The 27159-nt window shown below is 41.1% G+C and overlaps 1 protein-coding gene across 1 annotated transcript in view; it reads left to right on the top strand.

Moving 5' to 3' along the window:
• Positions 1–27159, top strand: part of LOC140467910 (volume-regulated anion channel subunit LRRC8C-like) — a 39066-nt gene that overhangs the window by 7435 nt on the left and 4472 nt on the right. The window lies entirely within an intron of this gene.

Below are 27159 nucleotides of genomic sequence, written 5' to 3'. Positions count from 1 at the left end.
TCCAAGGATAGATGTGTTGTCCTAATCAGAGTGGTGTCCTTCCTCATGAATATATAAAGCTACTAGTGAGAGCGGGTCATGTCTTTTTGTGGCTAGTTGATGTTCATGTATCCTGATGACTAGTTTTCTGCCTGTTTGTCCAATGTAGATTAAATTCTATCAACAAACACATTAACTTGGATCCCATTTACCAACCCCTGAGAAAAAGAACCGGAAATGACATCACCACAGGAAATGACATCACCAACTCAAGGATACCTAAACTCAAATAAAAAGTGGGAAATACCACCAGTGCTTCACCAGAGGCTCACTGATTATGTTGCCTAGTATGGTGATGAAACATCTGAAAACAAACCTTGCAGCTCAGCAAGCAAACTTACATCCAGTAAAGCATTTTTGGGACCTCCACTTATTATGGAAAAATCTCTATAAATGTTTAAATTGGCTTTAAAGTTGTTGGGTCACAAATGAGGAAAAATGGCTCCAGTTGGCAAGTTTCCAATTGGCAAATATTCTGCTAGCACACATTGTTCAGTTTCTTATATGAAGGACTAGTTCAGTAAGTTAATCATATTTTGGAGAAACAATGTATAGAGTTCTAGCGTACAATGATAGTATACAATGATACTTAATTTTGCATAATATGTTGAGTTTCTCACCTTAGTCATTGCAGAATTGAGACTTAAAAATCATAAAGAAAACACGATAAATAGCACCTCATAATTCTCAGAACATGTCACATATATGTAATATTCACAGTATTACTTTTAAAACGAGGTTTAATTACTGTAGTCTTATAGACAAAAATCATATCAAAATTGCGTACAGTGAATAACTGAAAAAACAACATGCAATACATAGCACCTTTAATATAGAAAATGAGGTTTGCAGAGGAAAATATTACTGAAACAAAAGGCATGATGTCAACTCATAGTGGGAGACTTAAGAAAGGTCACCAGCAAAAATAAACTCTGAAATATTGCTTAAAGATTATAAGAAAAAAAAAACAAGATTCCCAAACAGTAGAACTGAAGGTGCTACTCCTGGTGGGGAAAGTGACAAATAGTAAACAAGGCAAATTACTAATTAAAATAAAAACAAAATACTGCAAATGCAGCACATCTGAAATTGTGAGAAAGTGAGGACTGCAGATGCTGGAGATCAGAGTCGAGAGCGTGGTGCTGGAAAAGCACAGCAGGCCGGGCAGCATCTGAGGAGCAGGAGAATTGACGTTTTGGGCATAAGCCCTTCATCAGGAGTGTTAAATTCTGTTGTGCTTTTACAGCACCATACTCTTGACATCTTAAATTATGAGTGGGTAACTTTTTTTTAATCAGAAATATTAGATCATTTTGCAAAAATTTACTTCATTCATAAAATATTTAAATACATTACAAAACAATTCAAATTGGACATTACAGAAAATGTAATAAAATTACCACATTGCTCAGTTGAGCATTTTGTATTCTATGTGCCTCTTTCCAAATGCAAAAATGGAGTATTTATTAAATGTAACAAGAATTATATACTCAATTCAAGCATTTTACCCAAGATATTCTGCAAAAATGATGTTGTGATAACAGAATATCATGGCAAAAAAACCTTAGACAGTGATTTTTCCCTATGACGTCTTGGTGTGGCTACCCAGAGCGTCCCTCAGTATCTCATCATGGACCTTGGAATGTGCAAGTTTGCAACACTCAATTGAAAACAATCCTTTGCACTGGAATACCAAGAAGTTTCATCTAGACCAAAGAGCATCTTTACTGAGTAGATGGTTCACCCATTGCAGTTGATGTTTGTCTTGGCGTGCATCCTAAGGAACATCCATATAACACAGAGCTGCATAGACATGTTCGGGTAGAACCTCAACAAAAACCCCTGGTCTCTCCAGACTTTTTGTAAAGGAACATTCCTGAAGGAGATGTGACAGTCTCTTTACCACTGCAGCTCTATCAAGGGTTGTGTATGATGACGCAGAGTGCAGGCGTGCGTGATTGATCTAATGGGGAGTGCACTTTGCACCATCAGCCAAGCTATGTCTTGATGCTTGTTAGAAAGTTCTGGTGATTGGGCATTCTGCCAAGTGACTTTGACAGTCTGCTTAGGGAACCATCCAAAAGAATCATCTGTCTCCTTTTCCAGCAGGGCTCTGAGGATGTTATGTGCTGACCTCTGATGATCATAAATGTTTTTCTATAAAAATGTTTCTACTAGGGACATGTTAATCGGCACAGCGCAACTACTTGCTAGATTCCAAGAAAATATAGCCAGACCCATCTTTTGCCAGCAGAACCTTGGTTCTGTATTGATATTTGGTGTTTGTGTACCAAGGGTCCACACTCAGCTTGATGCAACCACACACAATGTACATTCTTACCTCCTTCATCCAGGGATTTGTACATTGTGTCCTGTAGATATGATCTGTCTTTGACCTTCAGATGAAATAGAAGATATCTCATGTGACTGCTGCAGTGCAGGGTGGAAAATGGGCAAACCTGCTCCATGTACAACACTGAGAGCATCTCAAACCTGATGATGAATGGAGAGGGAGTGGCACTCTGACATACCCAATTTCTGGCTCATCTAAAGTGAGGAGAAAGTGAGGACTGCAGATGCTGGAGATCAGAGCTGAAAAATGTGTTGCTGGAAAAGCGCAGCAGGTCAGGCAGCATCCAAGGAACAGGAGGATCGATGTTTCGGGCATAAGCCCTTCTTCAGGAATCATCTTAGTGATACACTCCTAGTTTTTAGAGCATATCCTGACCCTTTTGAATGATATACCCAGGATTTTCAGATAATGGGAATCTGAATCAGAGCTATAGTTTATGCCTGTATATGTATGGAATACAGTAAATAAGATTAGTGAGTTACAAGCATAGATTGCTATGTGCAAAAATGATGTTGTGATAACAGAGACCTGGCTCAAGAAATTTTCCTGGTTACAAGGTCTCTTCATAAAAGATAGAACAGGAAGAGGGGTGTCAGTATTGTTTAAGGGGAGCATTTCATGCTGGAGAAAGAGGAGGTCCCAGAAGGTTCAAGGACAGAATAAATTTGACGAAATGTAAGGAATAAAAAAGGGTGCAATTACATTGCTCAGTGTTTTGTGTAGACTACCAACTGGGGGGAAGGACACCGAGAAAAACATCCGGGAAACTACACAGCAGTGCAAACGCTTCAGTGTAGTTGTAATGGGGTTCTCTCTCTCTCTCTCTCTCTCTCTCTCTCTCTCTCTCTGCCTCACACTCTTGTGAATGGAAAAGAAATAGCACTTAAAGAGGTAGAAAATAACTTCTAACACAAGCAAAAACCTAGGACTAGGTGACCACTACAAGCTTGAGGATTGCAGCAGTCAAAAATAATGTGCTAAAAATGCCATAGACCAAAAGAACTCTGAGGAAGTTAACTTGTTCCAATCTTGTGCTTTGGACTCTTGATCCACAGAATTGATTCTTTCCCATCTATGTTTTCTACTGTTGAAATTTCTGCACAATGGTCCATTTCTTCTGTTTTTCTGTATGAATGAATGCTTTGGAATTTAAAGATTGTGTGATCGTATGGGTAACTAAGGCCCAATGGCTAACAGTTGAAGCTCAATGTGCATGATGGGAACCTGTGCTAACTTCATGAAGTCATTTAGTCAGGGTAGTCTAAAACAATGAGTGAAGGTAGACTGCTGACCAAAACAAATACCCAGTGCTAACAACAATAGAAGCAGATGTCCCATGTTTACATGACCCTTTGACAAGTAAGCTCAGAATGATGAGGGTCCTGGGCAATGGATGGACATCAGACAGTCTGGAAGAGTGGGAGAAAACCTAAAACAAGGCACGCCAAGACCAACCATTGTGAAGAGAAGACCTTGAGTTCAGAATTTAAAGAATAGATTCATCAAAATGAACCTGATCAGTTTAGCATGTATAGGTAGTACCTAGATTCTAGTCAAACAGTCTATGAGTTAGATAATGTATTGATTATGTCCTTACTAATATGTAAAGAGTTACTAATAAAGAGAATGTTGTGTTAAATTCTAATTTGGGTGTCTGTCCTTCATTTGTCACAAAATTCAAGATCCTAGTGGTAAAGGGGTTAATAGTTGTATAGCTTAAGTTTTCATATTATTAATAATTAATCCATTTTGCTAATTGTTTAATGATGAAACCTGGTGTGAGTTTCCTTAACTTAGATATTGCTTAAAATTTCAAAAATTAAACCCTTGTTAGGGATAACCCTCGCAATTACAGAAGAGTTAGTATATATGGGCGGCATGGGGGCACAGTGGTTAGCACTGCTGCCTCACAGCGCCAGAGACCCGGGTTCAATTCCCGCCTCAGGCGACTGACTGCGTGGAGTTTGCACATTCTCTCCATGTCTGCGTTGGTTTCCTCCGGGTACTCCAGTTTCCTCCCACAGTCCAAAAATGTGCAGGTGAGGTGAATTGGCCATGCTAATTTGCCCATAGTGTTAGGTGAAGGGATAAATGTAGGGGAATGGGTCTGGGTGGATTGCGCTTCGGCGGGTCGGTGTGGACTTGTTGGGCCTGTTCCCGCCCTGTAAGTATCTAAAAGAAAACTTTGGTGGTAGGTTCAAGAAACAATTATTTGAGATAGAGGCTTGCTGAGGGTGATGCTGATGATGTATACATGGATTTCCAAAAGGTATTCAATATAGTGCTATACAACAGAGTTATGGGAAAAGTGATAGCTCGTGAAATACAAGGAACAGTAGCAATGTGGGTATAAAATTAGCTGTATAATAGGCAACAGAGTTAATAGATATTTTTAAGGCTGGAAAAAGATTTGTAGTGGAGTTCTCAAAAGGGTCTGAATTGGATCTGTTGCTTTTCCTGATATGAATTAATGATCTAGATCTTGGAGTACAGTGGATAACTTTGAAGTTTGGAGATGATACAAAATTTAGAAGGATTATAAACTGTGAGGAGGACAGTATGTAATTTCAAAAGGACAGAGAGGTGGCAGATGTGGTTCATTGCAGAAAGTGTGAAATTTTAGTGGAAGAACATGGAGAGATAGCGTAAAATATAGATATACACAAGTCAATAAAGATGGAAGAACAATGGAGAGTTAATAAGGGGTACATTTCCCAGGGCTTAATTAGTAGGGGCATACAGTATAAGAGCAAGGAGATTGTGCTGAACTTGTGTACATCACGAGTTATACCTCAGCTGGAATATTGCCTAAGTCGTGAATGAAATGCTGAAGGGAGGATGAAGGAGAGATTGACAAAACTAGTTCCGTGGATGAGAAATTTAAGCTAGGGATTTGAGAAAATGGGACTTTTCTTCTTGGAGAGCAGAAGACTACCAGCAGATTTGATGAGCCTTCTCTTTTTCAAAGTCATGAGGAAGCTGGACAAAGTAGATGGGGAGAAACAGTTCCAGCTCAAGAACAAGGATCAAGAACAAGGGCCACAGATTTAAAATGATTCACAAATGAAGCAAGTGTGATAAACTGTTTTCACACCACAAACAGTTCAAATGTGGCCACATGGCCTCGAATGTGTGGTGGAGACAAAAGAAACTGCAGATGTGTGGTGAAGATAGGTTCAATCAAGGCATCCAAGAGAGTATTAGAAAATTATTTGAATAGAAATTGTGCATAAGGGTACATGGAATAAAAGTACTAAGTCATATTCACTCAGACAGCCAATGTAGATATGGGCAGAATGGCCTTCTCCTGCGCTATGTTATGACCACAACAACATCAGATTCAACACCAGTGTCATGGTTTACAGAGCTGTGGTTCCCGCCTTCTTACATGACTCGGAGAAATGGACTGTCTGCAGCAGACACCTGAAGGCACCAGAGCAGTACCATCAATGCTGCCTCCACAAGATCCTGTGAATTCGCTGGAAAGAAAGACACACCAACACCAGAGTCGGTGACCAGGCTTACATCCCCAGCATCGAGGCACTCACCACCTTTGATTAGCTACCATGGGCTGGGTATGTTGCCCACATGACTGACACGAGACACCCCAACGAGGTGCTGTACTCCCAGCTTCGAAATGACAGGCAAGCCTCAGGTGGACAGTGCTTCAGTGATACCCTCAAAGCTTTGCTGGCAAAATAAGACATTCCCACAGACACCTAAGAATCACTGGCCCAAGATGAACTTTTAAGGAAAACCTCATGGACTTACAAGCTCTTTTCTCTAGTGGCTCTGGTAGACTGCTCGGCATCTCTGCCTTAAAACCTCTCTTCAAAAGAAAAACAGGATAAACTATTCTTCTTAAAGTTTCAGTATTGTCATACCTTCCCCCTTCCTTGAAAAGAAAATGAACCATCAATATCCAAAGATGGCTTCATTTTTTTAAAAAAACTTTAATCCTACACTATTTCACACAATACATATATATTACATTGACTCACTAGAATAGGATAGAATCCTTATAGTGTGGAAGCAGGCCATTTGACACATCAAGTCCACACCAACCCTACAAAGAGCATTCCAACCCCCATAACCCTGCATTTCCCATGGCTAATCCACTTAGCCTGCATATCCCTGGATGCTATGGGCAATTTAACATGGCCAATTCATTTAATCTGCACATCTTTGGATAGTGGGAGGAAACTGGAGGAGAGGAGGAAACCCATACAGACACATGGAGAACGTGCAAACTCCCCACAAACTCCCCTGGAGCTGGAATTGGATCAGAGTCCCTGGTGCTGTGATTCAGCAGTGCTAATCGCTGAGTCCACTACTACTGTCTATTTCAGTCCTTTTTTCTCCCCACTGCTAAATGCCGCTGGCTTTCTACATCAAAGTCGCAACAACGCATTGGCAATTGCACTATCTTTTCCTGCCACGTGTATCATTTTCAGATTGAATAGCTGTAATAGCTTCAACTAAACAGTCTGGAATTTTTGTCCTTAACTTTCTCCAGAACCTTTAAGGGGTTAGGATCAGTATTTACAATTGTCTCAGACACATGACTGGCAAATTAAAGGTTGAAATGTTGCAATGCCAATACCAAACTCAAGGACTCATTCTCAACCGTGGAATATTTCTGTTGATGATTATTCAGTTTTCTGCAAAAATACCTAATAGGTCTTTCTATTTATCATTAGCTTCTTGCACGAGAACAGGACCAACATTGCACGACTCACATCAGTAGCCACCTTGAATGGTTTTGTGTAATTAGGTGTGGCTAACACAGGGACAGTGGTTAACATAGCTTTCAGGCTGTCAAATGCCTTCTGATATTCCTATAACCATTGAAATCTTCTGTACTTTTCAATAAGTCAGTAGTGGAACAGCCATACTGCTAAAATTTGGTATAAACTTCAGATAAAAACCATTCAATCCGAGGAATCGTAGTACTTCCCGCTTTGTTGATGATACGTGCAACTCTCGAATAACCTTTGTTTTCAAATCCCCTGGGCTATCTCTACATGTTCAGTGACATGGCCCAGAAACATGACTTGGAATTTTGCAAACTCACTTAGCTAGGTTTATCAACAAACTTGCCTCCCAAAGTCGATCCAACAATTCCGATAGATGCTGCAAATGTACCTTCCAGGTGTGACTAAAAAATCTCCAGATGGCTGATGTACACTACACAATTGTGTCAATGTGGCTGGTGCATTTTCCGTACCAAATAGTATGACGGGTACAGTCCATTCGGTGTCACAAAAGCCAAAATTGTCTTTGCTGTTTCAAATAAAGTTATGTGCCAGTATCTTTTGAGTAAGTTTACTTTGAAATATAAGTTGGTTGTCCCACCTTCTGAATACAGTCTTCCAAACATGGAATAGGATATGGGTCAGATTTTGTAACTGCATTGACTGTGCGATAGTCCAAACATAATCATTGGGTACCATCTGGTTTTGGCACCATTACTATGGGTGAACTCCATTCGCTGCAACTCTCTTCAATTATGTTGTCTTTGAGCCTGCATTCAATCTCTTTTTGAACCTATGCTAACTTTAGAGGGTTAAATCTAGAAGGATGTTGCTTATTTGGAATAGCATTTCCTATCTTGACATAATGCACAATTAGATTAGTACTTCCCAGCTTATTCCCACATATCTCCCCATGTGATATAATAACTCTTTAAAATAATTTCAATAATTTATCCCATTTTGAGAACTTCCTCATTGTCCGATATAGATGGAGGAATGGCCAAATCAGAATCACCTGAACTTGGTTCTTCTTTCTGTGTTGTAACAAGTAATAATTCTTCTTTTGCTTTCCTTTCTTTTCAAAATCCTTTTGAATATATTCACATGACACACTCAATAAGATTTCTTTCTATCTGGTTTTCTTAACAAATAATTCACATCACTCAATTTTCTTTTGATTTTATAAGGCCCATTAAAGATTCACCTACCATTGGAAGTAACACTAGCACTTTATCTCCACTGGAAAAATTTCAGAATTTTTGATTTCTTGTCTACTTCCTGTTTCAACACATGTTCTGCTACATTTAAATACTGTTGGACCAACTCACCTGATCTATTAATCTTTCCCTAAAATTTGACACATAGTCCAAATGTGTGGTCTCTGAACTCTGACTCACCAATTTCTCCTTAATTAATTTCAGTTGACCTCTCACCTCATGCCCTAATTCACGTGGACTGAATTTGATAGATTGATTTAGTGGAAAAGCGCAGCAGGTCAGGCAGCATCCAAGGAGCAGGAGAATCGACGTTTCGGGCATGAGCCCTTCTTCAGGAATGGGGAAAGTGTGCCAAGCAGGCTAAGATAAAAGGTAGGGAGGAGGGACTTGGGGGAGGGGCGTTGGAAATGCGATAGGTGGAAGGAGGTTAAGGTGAGGGTGATCGGCCGGAGTGGGGGTGGGGGCGGAGAGGTCAGGAAGAAGATTGCAGGTCAGGAAGGTGGTGCTGAGTTTGAGGGTTGGGACTGAGACAAGGTGGGGAGGAGGGGAAATGAGGAAACTGGAGAAATCTGAGTTCATCCCTTATGGTTGGAGGGTTCCTAGGCGGAAGATGAGGCGCTCTTCCTCCAGCCGTCGTGTTGCTATGGTCTGGCGATGGAGGAGTCCAAGGACCTTCATGTCCTTGGCGGAGTGGGAGGGGGAGTTGAAGTGTTGAGCCACGGGGTGGTTGGGTTGGTTGGTCCGGGTGTCCCAGAGGTGTTCTCAGAAACGTTCCGCAAGTAGGCGGCCTGTCTCCCCAATATAGAGGAGGCCACATCGGGTGCAGTAAATGATTTGTGTGGAGGTGCAGGTGATATTGTGGCGGATATGGAAGGATCCCTTGGAGGGAAGTAAGGGGAGAGGTGTGGGCACAAGTTTTGCATTTCTTGCGGTTGCAGGGGAAGGTGTTGGGAGTCGATGTTGGGTTGGTGGGGGGTGTGGACCTGACGAGGGAGTCACGGAGGGAGTGGCCTTTTCGGAACGCTGATAGGGTAAGGGAGGGAAATATATTCCTGGCGGTGGGGTCTGTTTGGAGGGGGAGGTGTTTACTATCTTCAATGAGATTTCCTTTTCCCTTATTACCTGACAATTTCTGTTTTCCCCAATTCCTATCCGTCCCAGACTGAAATTGTATTTGGAAGCTAAACTTTGATTTATGAACAAAATCATAATCATCTGCTATTTCTGCAGCTAATCTTGCAGTTTTAACTCTCTGTTCTGCCATGTGAGTTGTCACTACTTCAGAAGTGAATTTTTGAATTCCTTTTAGGCTACTGGTACTAGCTCATATGTACTTTAAGATGGCATTTTTCACCTCATTATACTGCCCAAATACTGATAATGATTCAAATACCTCTGTAGCTCTATCTACTAACTTTGTTTGGATCACCAATACCCACAAGGTCACCAGTCTTTTCATTTGTTTAGCCACTTTAAATGAAAAGGCTTACATCCTTATCTTCAACCATGGGGAACACTTATCGAGTTTTGAGAACATTGTAGCTCAGGTTGAGGTTTTGGATGTAGGTTTGCTTGCTGAGCTGGAAGGTTCATTTCCAGACATTTTGTTACCCTACATCTTCAGTGGACCTCAGGTGAAGCAATGCTGAAAATTCCTGTTTTCTGTTTATATGTTTGGGTTACTTTGGGCTGGTCATGTCATTTCCTGTGGTGATGTTATTTCTTGTGGTGAAGTCACTTCCTGTTCCTTTTCTCGGGGGTGGTAGATGGGCTCTAATTCTATGTGTTTGTTGATAGAGTTCCAGTTGGAATGCATGCTTCTAGGAATTCTCATGCGTGTCTTTGTTTGGCTTGTCCAAGGATGGATGTGTTGTCCCAGTCAAAGTGGTGCTCTTCCTCATCCGTATGTGAAGATACTAGTGAGAGAGGGCCATGACTTTTTGTGGCTAGTTGGTGTTCATGTATCCTGGTGACTAGTTTGTCCAGTGTAGTGTTTGTTGCCGTCCTTGCATGGTATTTTGTAAATGACATTAGTTTTGCTCGTTGTCTGTACAGGGTCTTTCAAGTTCATTAGCTGTTGTTTTAGTGTGTTGGTGGTTTGTGGGCTACCATGATGCCAAGGGGACCGAGTAGTCTGGCATTCATTTCCGAGATGTCCTTGATGTAGGGGAGAGTGGCTAGAGTTTCTGGACATGTTTTGTCTGCTTTTTTGTTTTGTTGCTGAGAAATCGGCAGACTGTGTTCATTGGGTACCCATTTTGTTTTAATACACGGTATAGGTGATTTTCCTCTACTCTGCGTATTTCCTCTGTGCTGCAGTGTGTGTTGGCCCGTTGAACTAATGTTGGCATGGCATCCCAACCAGAACTCTATCAACAAACATCGAGTTAGACCCCATCTACCACTCCTTGAGAAAAGGTACAGGAAGTTACTTCACCACAGGAAATAACATCACCACAGGAAATGACATTACCAGCCCAAAGAAGCCCAAACATATAAATAGAAAGCAGGAATTTTCAGCATTGCTTCGCCTGAGACCCACTGAAGATGTTACAAAATGTCTTGAAATGAACGTTCCAGCTCAGCGAGCAAACGTACATCCAAAATAGGCAACACTTGGGCATATTTAACAAATTCCCACTGGGCCTTTGGCTACGATGGGTTTGTTCATCATCACTATCCTACTCACTAAGCTTAACTTCTGCCTTCATCTCCTCCCTTTTAAGTCAACTTGCCTCTCTAGTTGCCAACTTCTGAAGTTCAAACTCTTTCTCGTTCTGCTTTTCCTTGGCTTTTAATCATAATTCATTCCATTTCATTTCCTTTTCATATTCAAACTGTTTCATTTTCAATTGACTTTTAGCAATTTCCAAAGATTCTGATGGCATTCCTAGCAATTGTAAATGCTGCGCGATTGCCACAACTATCTCCCCTTTCCTCACAGACACAAGCAACCCCAACTCCATTTTGTTTGCCAATTCCAAAATCCTTACCTTGCTCACTTATTGTAAAACGTTCGAACTGATCTCTTCCATCTCCAGGAAAGTATTAGTGACTCAAAGAGCCTTTACTAAACAAGGCACATGCTGCTTAACCCAACCAAATTCAATGCCCAAAATAAAAGACACTAACACTTACCACTTTTGCCTTTGAGTCCAATAATCCTAAACCCAACCCAGATTTAGAGATTTTGATCCTGACAAGAGCCCGCAATTTATTAAGAACTAGACCAAATCCCCTCAAAATATTAAGAAGATAGTCCAGACCCTAACTTTTTCTTACTTTAAAGGTAAATGCAAGGTGTTGTGTTCCAGATGCAATTCAACTGGTCAAACTACTGGATTTAAAGCAAAACACACTTCCTTTATCCATTATAGTTAAAATACAACAACCAAAAGAAGGAATTGGAATAACAACTCTATTGGAAAACTTAACAAAACAATAGAGACAGTAACTATTACTAACTAACTGTTTTAATAGAGTACCATCCCATAAAAACACACCATTGGCAAAAGGCAAATTCAGAAAACCAATGGTCTCAAATTTAACTCCACAGTCCAGAAGGTAAAAAATATCAAGAAAATTCTGAGAGTGTAACAGCTGGGAGAGATTTATAGCAGCTTCCAACCTTGCTGAGACCCCAGCAACAACTGCTTAAAACTGAAAATCCTGGTTCTACGAGAGCTTAATCACACCCATTCTGGCTGCTTCTATTGTCCCAACTCTTTTGAAAAACCCCAAGGCCTCATAAGTTTTTTACTTTAGTAGTTCTGGTAGACTACTCGGCATCTCTGTCTTAAAATCCCTCTTCAAAAAACAGCACAAAAATCACTTCTTAAAGCTACAGCATTGTCACAACTGTAACAAGTCTGTGATTTCCACTGATATGTTCTGATTCTTTCCTGTCCACTACATTTTAAACTAATAATCTAATTTTGCTTTATCTGTATCTATTAAAAATCTATAGTTTATATTGTTGAACTTTTTATATACAGCATTGAAATTTCCCTTTGTCTATCATCTTTCTACACTGAAGATCCATTTAGAGTCATAGAGATGTACAGCACAAAAATAAACCCTTTCATCCAACCAGTCCATGCTAACCAGATATAAACCTAGTCGCATTTGCCAGCATTTGGCCCATATCCTTCTAAAACTTCCTATTCGTGCACCCATCCAGTTGTCTTTTAAATGTTGTATTTATACCAGCCTCCATCACTTCCTCTGACAGCTCAATCTATACATGCACCACCCCTGTGAAAAAGCTGCCCCTTATGTATCTTTTAAATCTTTCCCTTCTCACCTTAAATCTGTGCCGTGTAGTTTTTGACTATGAGATGTCATGGTGTTTGGAGACAATGTTGAAGACTCCCAGGTCAGCTCTCTCATGAGTGTTCACTATGTCACCACTGCTAGGAATGTCCTGATAGTGGGACAGGACATAGTGATAGTTTTGTCCAAGACATTGTCCAACACAAATCATTCCGTGCATATGACTACATCAGTTTGACTATGCTATCACGTGCTGATGTTCCAATCCATACTCTCTTTTCATTTCCATCCATTTTCAGTTTTCTATTGTGTCTACCTTTTTTTGCACACCATGTGTTCCATGATTTTCAGTTATCCTGTGCCTGATATTTTTCTAGAAAATCCTTCCTCATGTTTTTACCAGCATATCATAGTATGCTCAGACTAATTATGGATAAATTGTTTTGGGGCTGTTCCTGATGGAGTATGCAATATACTACTGTAAATTTTTAAAAATTCATTCATGGTGTTATAGACCAAGCCAGACCCCTCAAAACGTTTCAAGAAGGTAGCCCAGACCTTAATAAAAGCAAATTACTGCAGATGCTGGAATCTGAAACCAAAAGAGAAAGTGCTGGAAAATCTCAGCAGGTCTGGCAGCATCTGTAAGGAGAGAAAAGAGCTGACGTTTCGAGACTAACTGACCCTTTGTCCCAGCTAAAAAAAGGGAGAAATAGGGAGGTATTTATACTAGGCTGAGAGAAGGTGAGTCATGGCTCCAGAAGCAAAGGTAGCAATAAAGAGATGATAATGACAGTGCATAGAGAGATTATAGGGAGATTAGGAGCTGTGAATGACCAAGGCTGAAGCCAGTGCTATGTGACAAAATATATGGGGGGTGGGGGGTGGATGGGTGAAGCAGAGGCAAAATGGAAAACAGGAGAGAAGGGTAGCAAAGGGGGAAGAGAAGAGGAAAAAGGTGATGAGAGAGTAGGGAGCTAGAGAAGGAGAGACAATAAAGAAATAAGTGGTACAGAACAGTGAAAAAAATAGAAAAAAGATAAATGAAATAAAATTATGGAGCAGAATGAAAATAGAGGGGTCGAGATGGGATAATCATCTGAAGTGTTGAATTCAGTGTTGAGACCGGCAGGCTGTAACGTGTCGAATCGGAAGATGAGATGCTGTTCCTCCAGTTTGCAATGAGCTTCACTGGAACATTGCGGCAGGCCAAGAACAGACATGTGGGCATGGGAGCAGACATGTGTTGAAGTGGCAAGCCACGGGAAGGTCCGGGACCTGATTGCGTACAGACCGATAGGTCTTTCTATCTTCTTGTTGTCCTGTAAGAGCACAGCACTGAACACACACATCACTTGCATCAATAGCCACCTTGAATGGTTTTGTGTAAGTAGGTTTGGGGTATTCTGGGGTAATGGTTAACACAGCTTTCTGGCTGTCAAATGCCTTCTGACAGTCCACTGTCCACTAAACCTTCTGGCCTTTCTTTCGTAATTCAGTGAGTGGAGCAGCGACACTGCTAAAATTTGGTATAAATTGCTAAAACAAAACTCCACTCAATCCCAGGAATAGTAGTATTGCTCTTTTTATCAATGGTATGGGAAACTCCCCAATTACCTTTTGTTTGCATTCCGTGGGGCCATTTGTCCATGTCAAAGAATATAGCCTAGGAAAGTGAATTGGGCTTTGGCAAATTCACTTTTAGCCAGGTTTATCACCAAGCCTGCCTCCCAGAGTCAATCAACTAATTCCGATAAATGTTGCAAATGTTCCTTCTTTGTATGACTAAAAATCACAGAGTCATCCATATAAACTACACAATTGGGTAATCCAGAAATTAACTTATTGATTAGTCTCTGAAATGTAGCTGATGCATTTTGCTTGCCAAAGGCATGACTTGAAACTGATGCAGTCCATTTGGTGTTACGAAAACTGAAATTGTCCTCGTTCTTTCGGACAAAGTCCAACTTCAATTTATAAGTTGTTTGTCCCACCTGTTCAACACAGTCTTCCAAATGTGGAATCGGATACGAATCAGTCTTTGTAACTGCATTGACTTTGCAATAGTCCACACATAATCATTGGGTACCATCTGGTTTTGGGTGAGCCCCAGTCACTGTAACTCTCTTCCATTATGTTGTCTTGGAGCATGCATTCAATCTCCTTTTGAACCTGTGCCACCTTGAGACGGTTATGCCTCTAAGCATGTTGCTTAATCAGAACAGTATCTCCCATATCTACATCATGCATAATTATTTCCCAGCTTATTTTCACATACCTCTCCGTGTGAAAGTAATAGCTCTTTCAGGTCATTTCAATTTTCCTCTGGAAGTTAAGTCAATAATTTATCCCAATTATTGACAACTTCCTCAGTTAATTTGAAGAATGTCTAATTCAGAATCCTCTGAACTTAGTTCTTCACTCAGTGTTGTAACCAATATCACAGTCTCCTTTGACTTTCTTTCCCTGAGCATATTCACATGACACTGTGAGATTTCTTTGTGTCTGGAGTCCTTATCAAATAGTTCAGCTCACTCAATTTCCTTTCAACTTGATAAGGTCCACTAACCCTTGCTTTTAAAGGTTTACCCATCACTGGAAGTAATGTTAACACTTTATCTCCCACAGCAAATTTGCATGTTTCTGATTTCTTGTCTGCTTCCTGTTTTATTGTATGCTGTAATACTTGTAAATGCTGTCTAGCCAACTCCCCTGCTCTTTTTAGTTGTTCCCTAAAATTTGACACATTGTCCAACTATGTGGTCTCTGAATTCTGACTTACTAATTTCTCCTTAATCAATTTTAGCGGTCCTCTCACTTCATGCCCAAAACTAATTAAAATGGACTGAATTTGGTTGATTCGTTTGGTGCATCTCTGATGGCAAAAAGTAAACAGAATTCCCTTATCCCAATCATCTGGATTGTCTTGACTGTAAGCCCTTAGCATGGTCTTTAATGTCTGATGCCACCTTTTTAGTGCTCCCTGTGATTGTGGATGGTGTGCAATAGATTTGAATTGTTTTATTCCTAAGCTGTCCATAATTTCCTTGAATAATTTTGATGTAAGGTTTGACCCTTGATCTGATTGTATCTCTGTTGGTAGTTCATATCTAGTGAAAATTTGAATAATTCCTCAACAATCCAGTTAGCTGTCATATTGTGTAATGGAATGGCCTCTGGAAATCTAGTAAAAGGACACATCCATTATTGCAAACAAATGCTGATTTCCATTTTTTGTTTTAGGTTGAGGTCCTATGTAATCAATTAAGACTCTTGTAAAAAGTTCCTCAAATGCAGGAATAGGTATTAAAGGTGCGGATTTTATTACTGCCTGTGGTTTTCCAATTACCTGACATTTATGATATGTCTGGAAAAATTCAACCATACCCTTGTGCAGTCCAGGCCAATAAAAATGTTTTTGTATTTTAGCTTGAGTTTTTCTTACCACTAAATGACCTCCTACTGGTTGTTCGTGCACGATCCGCAACACCTCTTTTCAATAACCACTTCATCAATACAACTTGATGAACTTCTGCACATTTCTCATCTGCTTGAATATGTGATGGTCTCTATTTCCTCATTAAGACATCATTTTTAAGGTAGGGATAAATTCAGATTCTTTTTCCGTGTATGCTTTTGACACATAGTCCACATATATTTTTCTCATCTTTCTGCTGTAACTCAATTAATTTCTCTGAACTAAAGATGTCTGCTTTGTCATCCAATTGCTCCTGTTTTGTCTCAACCATTTGATCAAACAGGTTCTCGGCTAATTCCACTTCCACTTTCTTATCTCTACTCTTTGATCTCTCCTGTTTCAACTGGTGATGTGATCTGGTTTCCACACAGTCAGGAAAAATCCAAGTATATGTGTCCTGCAATAGTTTGATTCCCTGAGTTTCCACTGGCTTTTCAACTATAGTAGGCAGCACTGTGAACCAACTATATCATTAGCAAGGACAAGTAGTATTCCTGGAGCTGAGAGTTTGTACAGTACTCCTACCATAATGTCTCCACTCTTCATTGGACACCCTAACCTCACTCTTCATAATCGAGCACTTCTTGTCTCACCATGCATTCCCATTACTAGTACCTTCCTAGTAGTAGTCCTTTAGAGGTACATATCGCCTCTTCTTTCAACATCAAAGATTGAGAGGATCCTGTATCTCTTAATATTGTAGCCTCTTTACCTGCTGCTCCTTGCCTATGTGAATAAACTTTACCTTTGCAAGTATATGGTTTAAGAAGATCTGGCACATCTTCCGTGGCCAACCTCCGACCAAGTTGTATATTCTGGTGCAACTTTTTAACCTCTACTGTGCTTACCGTTACCACTCCATCAAAATTCACTGGCTTATTCTGTTTCTTTACATCTGGCTTCCCAGTGCTTTTCCTAACCCACCAAGACTGTGATTTCACATGGCCAACTTTATTTCAGCGAAGACACCAGAGCTTTTTAACTTCTCCTTCCTCTTCAAGGGTTTCCTTTTAACCCTGTGGTAAGTTATCCTTGTGGTCTTCACAGAGATCTACTTTTCCATTTCTACTTTTCTCTTTTCCCCAATTTCTATCCCTCATGGATTGAAACTGATTTTGAAAGCCAAACTTTGATTTATGGACCAACTCATAGTCATCAGCCATTTCAGCAGGTAATCTCTCTGCTCTTCCACATGAGTTCTCACGACTTCAGGAAGTGAATTTTTGAACCCCTCCAAATTAATTGTCTCTCTAAGAGTGTTATAGGTTTGCTGTAATTTTAATGTCCATATCCATCTATCAAAATTACTTTGTTTGATAATTTCAAACTCAAGGTAGGTTTGAATTCCTCCTTCGATTCCTGAAATGTTGTCTGTAGGCTTCTGGCTCAACCTCATATGCACTTAAGATGGCTTTCTTCACCTCCTGCTATGCTCCACATACCTCCTCTGATAGTGATGTGAATACCTCACTAGCTCTACCTACAAGCTTTGTTTGGATCAACAAAACCCACATGGTCACTGGCCACTTCATTTATTTAGCCACTTTCTCAAATGAGATGAAAATGGTGTCCACATCCTTCTCATCAAATTTAGTCAATGCTTGAACATGTTTAAACAGTTTCTCACCAGGCCTTTGCCTACCATGGATTTGCTCATCCTCACTCAGCTTACCTTCTGCCTTCATCTTCATCTTTTAAGCTGACTTCCCTGTCTAAGTGCCAGTTTCTAAAGTTCAAATTCCCTCTCTTTTTTCCTTTCCTCCCACTCCTTTTCTCTCTCTCATTCCTCTGAGTAATCATAATTAAAACTGTTTCATTTCTGTTGCCCTGTAATTGTATTTTGCCTGTAACTCAAGCTGCTTCATTTTCAATTGAACTTTAGCTATCTCTAAAGATTTTGATGGCATTTCCAGCAAACCTAAATGCTGAGCTATTGCTGTAATTATCTCACCTTTCCTCATGGAAGGAGGTCCAGCTCCAACTCCAACCTGTCTGCTCATTCCAGAAGCTTGGCCTTATTCACCTTTTGTAAAACCTCCAAAGTAAATTCTTCCACGCCCAGAAAATTCTTAGTGACTGAAACAGCCATTGCTATCTCAAGCACTGTTTAACCCAACCAAAATCAGCACCCAGAACAAAAGACACTAACATCTGCCACTCGCAGCTTTGTGTCCAACAAACCTAATCCCAATTTGGAACTATAGAGCAAATCCCACAAAGAGCCCCAATCTGTTGTGGACCTGGCCAGACTGCCTTAAAACATTTCAAGAAGGTAGCCCAGACCGTAACTTTTCTAGCTGTTTTAAGCAGGTGTAAAGCGAATATTGCAGGATTGGTGCAGCTGGCCCAACCACTTAGTTTTAAACAAAACAGTATTTATTTGCAAGATTACCAAATGAAACACAAACAATAGAGAACAGAATATAGAATAACTTATCCTATCCGAAAACCCAACAGACTATCCCAACTTAGTGATACTGTTCCAAACACTTGCAACAATTCCCACAAACACCCCTTGACAAAAAAAGGAAAAATCCAGTGCAGGTTCTTACAGGAGAGATGTCAGAGAGAGGGAGGATCAGCGTGGAAATGCTTCTTTGGGTCCAGCAGCTGAAAGCAAATCAAACCAGAGAAAAGCTGAGCTGGGAAAACTAGCCGCACCCCTTTTATTGTACAATTTTTTAAAAAAAAACTTGAAAGCCTTTTTTTCCTGAGGCAGTATCTGTTAGCTATAATCAAATTAGCCCTAAAACCCTTCAAACCTAGACTTTTTGGAATCGCTGCTTTTACAACCTCTGGGGAAAAAAAGCCAAGGACAGCATAACCTTGTTAAAGGAACAACATTGTCACAAGAGGTACATATCTCCTCATCTTTCAACATCAAAGGTAGAGAGGATCCTGTATCTTTTAATGTTTAGATTAGATTACTTACAGTGTGGAAACAGGCCCTTCAGCCCAACAAGTCCACACCACCCCACCGAAGCGCAACCCACCCATACCCCTACATTTACCCCTTACCTAACACTACAGGCAATTTAGCATGGCCAATTCACCTGACCTGCACATCTTCGGACTGTGGGAGGAAACCGGAGCACCCGGAGGAAACCCACGCAGACACGGGGAGAATGTGCAAACTCCACACAGTCAGTCGCCTGACGCGGGAATTGAACCCGGGTCTCTGGTGCTGTGAGGCAGCAGTGCTAACCACTGTGCCACCGTGTAATCTGTTTCTCTGCTGCTCCTGGCCTATGCAAGGAAACTTTACCTTCACATGGTTTAAGAAGATCTAGCACTTCCTCCTTAACCAATCTCCGATCAGGTTGTTCAGCTTTTTCTCCTCCACTGTGTTTGCCATTACCACTTTAACAGAATTCACTGACTTATTCTTTTTACCTCCATCTGGCTTCCCAGTGCTTTTCCGAACTCACCAAGACTGTGATTTCATGTGGCCTATCTTATTGCAGTGAAGACACCGGAGCTTTTTAACTTCTTTTTCCCCTTTAAGGGTTTCCTTTTTATCCTGTAGTAAGTTACCCTAATGATCTTCACAGAAATTTACATTTCCCTTACCATGTGAGGATTTCTCTTTTCCCCAATTTCTATCCCTCACGGATTGAAATTGATGTTGGAAACCAAACTTTGATTTCTGGACCAACTCATATTCATCAGCCATTTCAGCTGCTAATTTTGCCCTTTTAATTCTGTACTCTTCCACATAAGTTCTCACTACTTCAGGAAGTGAATTTTTGAACCCCTCCAAAATAATTGTCTCTCTAAGAATGTCATAGAGTTGCTCTATTTTTAATGCCCTTATCCACCTTTCAAAATTACTTTGTTTGATCCTTTGTCCCTCCTTAGGTCCTTAGGTTTCTGAAATGCTGTCTGTAGGCTTATGGCTCAAGCTCATATGCACTTAAGATGGCTTTCTTCGCCTCCTCATACCCCACCCCCGCCAATACCTCCTCTGATAGTGCTGCAAATACCTTACTATCTCTTCCTACACGTATTGTTTGGATCAACATCACATGGTCACTAGTCACTTCATTTGTTTAGCTACCTTCTCAAATTTAGGCACTGCATGAATAAACTTAAACAGTTTCTCACCAGGCCTTTGCTCATTCTCTTCCTCACTAAGCTTATCTTCAGCCTTCACCTTCATCCTTTTAAGCTGACTTTCCTGCCTAAATGACAATTTCTGAAGTTCAGACTCTCTCTTTTTCTTTCTTTGCTCTCTCTCTCCTTTTCTCTCTTCCGTTTTGATCTGCCAAAGTGATTCTTTTTTTTTGTTCCTCTGCTTTTAATTGTAATTCAAAGAGTTTCATTTCTTTTGCCGTTTCCTTTTCTTTTGCCTGTAAGTCAAGCTGTTTCATTTTCAATTGAATTTTAGCCATCTCTGAAATTCTGATGGCATTTCCAGCAAATTTAAATGCTGAGCTAATGCTGTAATTATCTCTCCTTTCCTCATGGAATGAGGCACCTCCAGCTCCAGCTTGACTTTCAATTCCAGCAGTTTTTTCTTGTTCTCCTTTTGTAAAGCCTCCACTGTCACTTCTTCCACCCCCAGAAAATTCTTTGTGACTGAAAGAGCCATTATTCACCAAGCACTGTTTAAATCAACCAAATTCAAGATCGAGAACAAACAACACTGACACCTACCTCTCACTGCCTTTGAGTTCAGCAACCCTAACACCAAATCAGAAGTATAGAAAAGATCCCACAAAGAATTCCAACCTGTTATGGACCAAGACAGACCCCCCCCCCCTCCCCCTCCAACATTTCAAGATGGTCGCCCAGACCCTAAATTTTTTAGTTGTTTTAAGCAGGTTTAGAGTGGATATTCCAGGAGAGATGCAGCTGGCCCAACCACTCAGTTTTAAACAAAACAGAATTTAATTATACACATACAAAGAAAACCAAATTTAGAATAACATAACTATTTGAAAACCCAGTTGACTCTATCACAACTTAATGATGCTGTTCCAAGTACTTGCAACATCCCATAAAAACCCCTTTGGCAAAAAAAGGTAAAATCAAACATGGGTTCTTACAGGAGTGATGTCAGAGAGAGAGGGAGAGGATCAGCATGGAGGTGTTTCTTTGACCAGCAGCCCCAAAAACCTGATCAGCACCTCCTGAACAGCCATACTGCTAAAACCAAACCAAACCAAAGAAAAGCTGAACTTGGAGAACTGGCCACTGTACATTGTTTCTTTTAAAACTTAAAAGCTACTTGAAGTAGATCAACCCAGACACGTTGGAACCTCTGCATTTATGATCCCTCCTGAAAAGAAAACAAGGACAAAATAACTTTGTCAAAGGAGCAGCATCACCTCAATGGGATGAAGGTGTCACTAAATTAATGCCAGCATTAATTGCCTATCCCTAATTGCCTCAGAGGGCAGTTAAGAGTCAACTACATTGCTTGTGGTTCTGGAGTCACAGGTAGGCCAGACCAGTTAAGGATGGTCCTTCCCTAAAGGACCTTAGTGAACCAGATCATTTTTTTCGAACAATCAACAATGGAGTCATGGTCATCATTAGATTCTTAATTCCAGATTTTTATTGAATTTAAGTTCCACCATCTGCCATGGCAGGATTCATACCTGGGTCCCCACAAATTACCTGAGTCTCTGGATTAACAGTCCAGTGATAATACCACTAGGCACAATTTACCGGACATCATTCTGTAACTATGGGTACGGGTAAACTACTAATCCACTCACTGGTCCTTTTTTTTTGGAAGGCAGTCTTCCTCATATTATTCCTACCCAGTCTCCCTGATCTTTCTTTTTAAGTATCATAATGTGGTGAATCACTGCCTGTCTTTATATCCATAAGAGGCCCATGTTAAAGCATCCTATCACTGCTTGATGACTTTTGCTCCCTTTTGGGCAGTTTAATATGTCCTCACTTGCTGTGTGCAGAGTTTCTAGCCAAATGCTAGAATTCAGACATTAAGTCTCCTTCCTTTCCTTTTCCAAGTTAAAATCTTAGTGTTAGCCTAATGCTTTTTGTAGTGGATTTACACGTTACTTCCCATCCATCAATCTTCATACTGTACACTTAGCATGTGTGCTTTGTCTTTTCTAGCCACAATAATTACAATAAACAGTATATCATACACATTCCCTGAAGCCTGTCTCCAAATATTATCTTGATCTTCTTTGCTCACTTTATACAAGTCATTCTGCAATAACACATGTTTCATTAACGTGAATTCGATGTAATGCAATTGGCGAATTGGGGACACTGTCTCTAAAGCGCAAACCTTTAAAATGTATGTTGGTAATAACATTACCAACACTTTAAGCGCTGTTTCTAAAGCGCAATTTTTCTGAAATGTGGGGTTGCACAAGAACACAAACATCACGTTATAGAAGAACTATCTGTATTGATAATGACCATTGGCTGGCTTGGCACCAATACATGTTGCCAGTTTATCACAAGTTAGAAGCATCGATTGACAATTTGTAAGCAAAGATTGTGAAATGGTTATTTTTCTGACTTTTCAGCTGACTGGTGTGGTACCATTTTGGCCTCCTTTTCTGGATCGAGTACATAATGGAGCTGGCTCTGTCAGATTTGCTTGGGTTCAAAGGCATGCTTCCTTCTTAAATAGTTTAAGACCATGACCACATTTCCCATTTGATAATCAAAAGACTCAGTTTTTCAGTAATTTTTAAAATCTGTTTTATGTACGGTTGGCTTTTCCTAGCGCACCAGGCTACAAATTCAGTCAACCTGTGAATGTGTTCTCCCATTAACTTTAGCCATCTGCGGTTGGCCATCAATTTTGAGTGTAGGGTGAAAAATAGCAGCTTATTAGCTATTTCATGACTAATGATGTGCAATACCTGTAATTGCTTGTGTGACCATTAGTTCCAAGTAATGTATTAACCAATTGTACTGGAAAGTCTGCATTGTTTTCAGGGTTTGATTGTCCCATTCCACGAGCCTTATGACTGTGGTTAATCATTAAAAAAAATTATGACACAGAAAAGGGCTGTTTGTCCAGCCATGTCTTCACCTTTATCCAATGAAAAGTATGATTTAATGTCATTCCCGTGCCTTTTCCTCCTATCCTTATAGATTTCTACAGGATGGAGACAGGCCCTTTGACCCAGACCGGTCCATGCCGACCAAAATATCCATCCACGCGAACACCATTTTTCTGTTCTTGGCCCACATCCTTCTAAACCTTTCCTATCCATGCACTTGTCCAAATGTCTTTTAAGTGTTGTTAATGTAACCACCTCAACCACTTCCACTGGCAGTTCATTCCATATGCATACCACCCTCTGTGTAAAAAACTTGCACCCAGGTTTGCTTTTATTCTTACCCCTCTAGCCCATTATTCCCCAACCGTGGGAAAAGACTGCATTCACCCTATCCATGCCTGTTATGATATTTTATACTTCTACAAGATCCTCCCTCCCTCAGTTCTCCTATGCTGTAAAGAAAAACATCCTAGCTTGTCCATCTCTCCCTATAACTCAGACCGTTAAGTCCTGGCAACATTCTTGTAAATTTCTTCTACACTCTTTCCAGTTTAATAACATCCTTCCTACAGCACGGTGACCAACATTGAACACAATACTCCAAGTGCAGCCTCACCAATGTCCTGTACAAGTGCAACATAACTTCCCAACTTCTAAACTCAATGCCCTGACTGATGAAGGCCAGTATGCCAAAAGCTTTCTTCACTGCACTGACTACCTGTGATTCTACTTTCAGAGAATCATGCACCTGAACTCCAAGGTCCCTCTGTTCCTCTCTACTCCTTAACGCCCTGGTTCTGGATTAGTTGTGCTGGAAGAGCACAGCAGTTCAGGCAGCATCCAAGCAGCTTCGAAATCGACGTTTCGGGCAAAAGCCCTTCATCAGGAATAAAGACAGTGAGCCTGAAGTGTGGAGAGATAAGCTAGAGAAGGGTGGGGGTGGGGAGAAAGTAGCATAGAGTACAACGGGTGAGTGGGGGAGGGGATAGGTCAGGGAGGAGAAGGTGGAGTGGATAGGTGGAAAAGAAGATAGGCAGGTAGGACAAGTCCGGACAAGTCATGGGGACAGTTACTGAGCTGGAAGTTTAGAACTAGAGTGAGGTGGGGGAAGGGGAAATGAGGAAACTGTTGAAGTCCACATTGATGCCCTGGGGTTGAAGTGTTCCGAAGCGGAAGATGAGGCGTTCTTCCTCCAGGCGTCTGGTGGTGAGGGAGAGGCGGTGAAGGAGGCCCAGGACCTCCATGTCCTCGGCAGAGTGGGAGGGGGAGTTGAAATGTTGGGCCACGGGGCGGTGTGGTTGATTGGTACGGGTGTCCCGGAGATGTTCCCTAAAGCAGTCTGCTAGGAGGCGCCCAGTCTCCCCAGTCTCCCCAGTGTAGAGGAGACCGCATCGGGAGCAACGGATACAATAAATGATATTAGTGGATGTGCAAGTAAAACTTTGATGGATGTGGAAGGCTCCTTTAGGGCCTTGGATAGAGGTGAGGGAGGAGGTGTGGGCGCAGGTTTTACAGTTCCTGCGTGGCAGGGGAAAGTGCTACCTCCTTAACGCCCTATCCGTCCCCATGAAACACCTACCTTGATTTGATTTTCCAAAATCAAAGACCTTGCACTTACCTATATTAAATTCCATTTGCCGTTTCTTGGCCCATTTCCCCAGCTGATCAAGGTCCTGCTGCAACTTCTGATAACCTTCCTCACTGTCCACGATACCACCTATTTTAGTGTCATCTGCAAACTTACTAACCATGTCTTGTACGTTCTCATCCAAATCATTGATATAGATAACAAACAGTAATGGGCCGAGCACCAACCCCTGAGGACTCCACTAGTCGCAGCCTTCCAGTCTAACAAGCATTCTTTCACTGTTGCCTTCTGCTTCCTACCATCAAGCTAATTGTGTCCAATTTGCTGGCTCCCCCTGGATTTCATGTGATCTAACCTTCCAGTCATGATTTGGAGATGCCGGTGTTGAACTGGGGTGTATAAAGTTAAAAATCACTTGAAGGAGCTCCAAGTGCAGCCTCACCAATGTCCTGTACAAGTGCAACATAACTTCCCAACTTCTAAACTCAATGCCCTGACTGATGAAGGCCAGTGATCACCTGATGAAGGAGCGTCGCTCCGAAAGCTAGTGTGCTTCCAATTAAACCTGTTGGACTATAACCTGGTGTTGTGTGATTTTTAACCTTCCAGAGCAGCCTACCATATCAAAGGCTTTACTGAGATCCATATAGATTATGTCTACTGCCCTGCTCTCGTCAACCTTCCTGGTCACTTCATCAAAGAACTCACAAGTCATGCTGACTGTTCCTAATCAAACCCTGTCTTTCCAAATGCACGTATATCTAATCTCGGACTCTTCTCAAGTAACTTATCTACCACAGATGTTAGGCTTAGTTGTCTATAGTTCCCAGGTTTTTCATTGCAGCCCTTCTTGAAGAATGGCACAACATTCGCTACCTTCCAGTCTGCTGGGACCTCACCCGTGGCTAATGATGTTGCAAAAATATCAGCTAGGGCCCCCGCAACATCTTCTTGAGCCTCTTGCAGAGTTCCTGGGTATATCTGGTCAAGACTAGGAGGTTTATCCACTTTTGTATATTCTAATACATCCAACACCTCCTCTACTGCGATATGGACTGTCTCCAAGATATGATTACTAACTTGCCCGAGTTCCCAAATCTTCAAGTCTTTCTCCATGGTAAACATAAAGGAGAAATATTCATTGAGAACCTCGCCCATTTCCTGCAGTTCTACAGATGCATGTCCACTTGGGTCCTTGAGGGGTCCTATTCTCTCTCCAGTTTTTTTTCATTTAATATACTTAAAAAACCTCTTTGCATTCACCCCAATCTTTTCAGCCAAGGCTATCTTGTGCCCACTTTTCACCCTACTGATTTTGTTCTTCAATAAACTGTATCCATCATATACCTCTGGGGATTCCCTTGATCCCAGCTGCCTGTACCTGAGCCATACCTCCTTTTTTCTGATCAAAGCCTCAATATTTTTTGTCATCCAGGGTTCCCTATTCCTGTCAACCCTGCCATTCACCCTCACAGGATCGTACAGACCTTGAACTTTGCTGGAGGTCCCTTTGCCTGCAAACAAACTACTCCAATCAAACCCTGCAAGCTCCTTTCTAATTCCACCAAAACTTGCCTTGCTCCAATTTAGAACCTGAATCTGTGGACCAGTTTTGTCCCTCTCCATAACTACTTTAAAATTAATAGAACTATGGTCACTGGTCCCAAAATGTTCTCCGACAGTCACCTCGTCACCTGTCCAACCCTATTTCCCAAGAGTAGGTTGAGTTTTGCTTCTTCCTGAATAGAACCCTCTATATACTGCTTGAGGGAAGTTTCCTGAACACGCTTAACAAATTCTATCTCCTCTAAGCACTTAACTCTATGGCAGTGTCAGTCTGATAGGAAAATTAAAATCTCCTATTATGACAACCCTATTGCTCCTGCAAGTCACCCCACCCTCTCCTTGCACATGTGTTATTCTTTGACTATTTGGGGTCTGTAGTACAACCCCAATCACGACACCATCCCCTTCTTATTTCTTAGCTCCACCCACAAAGCCTCACTGGATGATTCTTCAGTTATTTCATCTCTGATTACTGCTATGATACTTGCCTTAATCAAAAATGCAACCCCCCTCCCCTCTTTCCATCACATCTGTCCTGCCTAAAGCACCTGTATCCTAGTACATAAAGCTGCCAGACTTGTCCCCCACTTAGCCATGTTTTTGTAATGGCTATAATATCCCAGTCCCATGTACCTATCCACGCCCTAAGTTCATTGACCTCACCTGTTAGCCCTCTTGAGTTGAAGTAGATGCAATTTACTTCCTGTTGTGTTCCAGCTTTACGTGTCTCTTCACTTTACTATTTCTGATTACTGTATCTCCTTTCAGCCTTGCCTCCCTGTTGAGGATCCCACTACCCTGCCAATCTAATTTAAACCCTCCCTTTTAGCACTAGCAAAACTGGCCGCCAAGGTATTGGTCTCCCTCTAGTTCAGATCAACACGTTCCTCTTGA

The sequence above is a fragment of the Chiloscyllium punctatum genome, chromosome 46 (assembly GCF_047496795.1).
Source record: "Chiloscyllium punctatum isolate Juve2018m chromosome 46, sChiPun1.3, whole genome shotgun sequence".
Lineage (NCBI taxonomy): Eukaryota > Metazoa > Chordata > Chondrichthyes > Orectolobiformes > Hemiscylliidae > Chiloscyllium > Chiloscyllium punctatum.
The sequence above is the reverse complement of the archived record's forward strand: the minus strand, read 5'-3'. Positions and strand labels throughout refer to the sequence as shown.